Below are 1901 nucleotides of genomic sequence, written 5' to 3' on the forward strand. Positions count from 1 at the left end.
AAGGCAGGTGAGGACCCACAGGCACCAATAATCATCGGAGGCAGGAGTGGTGCTCGACATTGCTTATTATTCCACAGACATGCTATCTTGCTTCCTTCGTGATGGCAATGCCCTCTCCCACAGTAAAGTCTGAAAATGCCAGAGGATCACTTTTTCAGACTCCCTTGCAGCTAAAGGCAACTCTAGAACACAGTCGCAGTTAGTGAGAGGTTTGGGGAAGTCTGTTTTCTTTCTTGATGAAAAGAGGAAGAATTGACTCCATGGTATCTGCATTCAGCAGTTATTCCTGCGGGGTGTTCAAAGGACAGTGTGATATAAATTCAGTATCTGGCATCGCTGGTTTTCTTGGCTTTGTGTATGTTAAAACTGGTATTTTTATTGGTACACTATTCCTATAGTTTCTTACTGTTCAGTTAGACTAATCTTCAATAGGAACTAATGCTTCTCTTCTAAGTCTATTCTCTTAGCAACTTTCAAATATACAATACAATTTTGTTCACTGTAGTCCCAGAACTTATTCATCTTCTCACTGGAAGTCTGTCCCTTTGACTGCCTTTGCTCATTCCCATCTCTTCCCCTCCTGGCAGCCACCAATCTGCTCCCTGAAGAAACACAACTTTAAATTTTATAATATAACTTAATTTCTATTTCTGACCTTCCCTCCCACAACACACACCCACACACTCCTGGCTCAGCTGGAACACTGTCTTCCCAGGGTGAGGACTCAGTTGGTCGCTGGAGATGGGCCCACCAGGTGTGGCTGGTGAATACCACTGTCCTTGTTCTCATGGTGCTGGGATGTGGTGGTTCTTGACGCTTCCGTGCTGTGCTCAACACATGGACATCTTGGCAGAGGCCGTCCTTTTCTCTAGAGTCTTTCTGCTTCTCATTGTTGCTTCCAGGACGTGGCTTCAGTTTGCTCTTAGAACCCACAGGCCCTCCCTCCTTTCCTCTCTCTCTTTCTCTCCTTCCACATTTCAACCCAAACCTGAATAAAAATGTTTTCTAAAATGGAGGCAATTCTCTCTTCCCATTTTGTTCAGAAACCCTATCTATGCTTAACAAATACCCCGTCCCTAAGGGCTTAAGCTTTTAAAACAAAAGCAAGAAACATGTGCAGGCCACTTTTGTTTCCATCTTGCCAGGTTCCTACCAACAATATAAATGCAAGGACTGGGGGGTGGAGGATAGGAAAAAAGATACAAAATGGAAAAAAAAAACCATAGAGTAATATCCTCAAATACTATAGAGGAGCAATCCCTTTGCTTAGAGGTGGCACACTGGTGTACTGCAAGAACTTTTAAAACATGCAATACCTGACTATTTAGTCAGGGGCACTGACCTCTTTTCCCTTAGATTGTCAAAAAAAAAAAAAAAGAAAAGAAAAAAAAGGAAGGAAGGAAGAAAGAAAGAAAGAAAGAAAGAAAGAAAGAAAGAAAGAAAAAGAAAGAAAAAATTACAACAACCAACACAACAATAGCTGTCCAGTGTGAATGAATCAAAATTATACCTTTTTTTGTCAGGTCGACAAAAAATATATTTTTTGGTGTGCCGCAGAAATTTAGTAATTAGTTTAGGTGTGACATGAGAGGCAAAAGGTTGAACATTGCTGCTCTAGATTAGTCCATTGGAGGGAGTAATGTGTTGACATGAAGATCACCCCAAACGGCCTGCCCCTTCTCTTTTAAAGCCTCCCCTGCAGGTGAGCAGGCATGCTCTCTCCTCTGTGCTAAGAGAGCTGCTCTGTCCAGGGAGGCCTGTAGTTCTCCAGCTGCTCAGTGTGGCCCACGCGGGCGAGTGTATATGGATGTGTGTGTGGCAAATTAGGAAGCTCATTCGGCTGCAGGCCCATTGCTTTCTCCCATCGAGCTTCAACTGATATATAATGAAGCAGATACTGT

At 43.0% G+C, this 1901-nt stretch overlaps 1 non-coding gene across 1 annotated transcript; it reads left to right on the plus strand.

Moving 5' to 3' along the window:
• The first annotated feature begins 252 nt into the window (after window positions 1–252).
• LOC111824855 lies at window positions 253–389 on the plus strand. Its single transcript, XR_002827923.1, has one exon. It is a non-coding gene; the product is annotated as a small nucleolar RNA SNORA8 (small nucleolar RNA).
• Window positions 390–1901: the final 1512 nt, after the last annotated feature.

Source organism: Myotis lucifugus, unplaced genomic scaffold (genome assembly GCF_000147115.1).
Source record: "Myotis lucifugus unplaced genomic scaffold, Myoluc2.0 scaffold_9117, whole genome shotgun sequence".
NCBI classification, from domain to species: Eukaryota; Metazoa; Chordata; class Mammalia; order Chiroptera; family Vespertilionidae; genus Myotis; species Myotis lucifugus.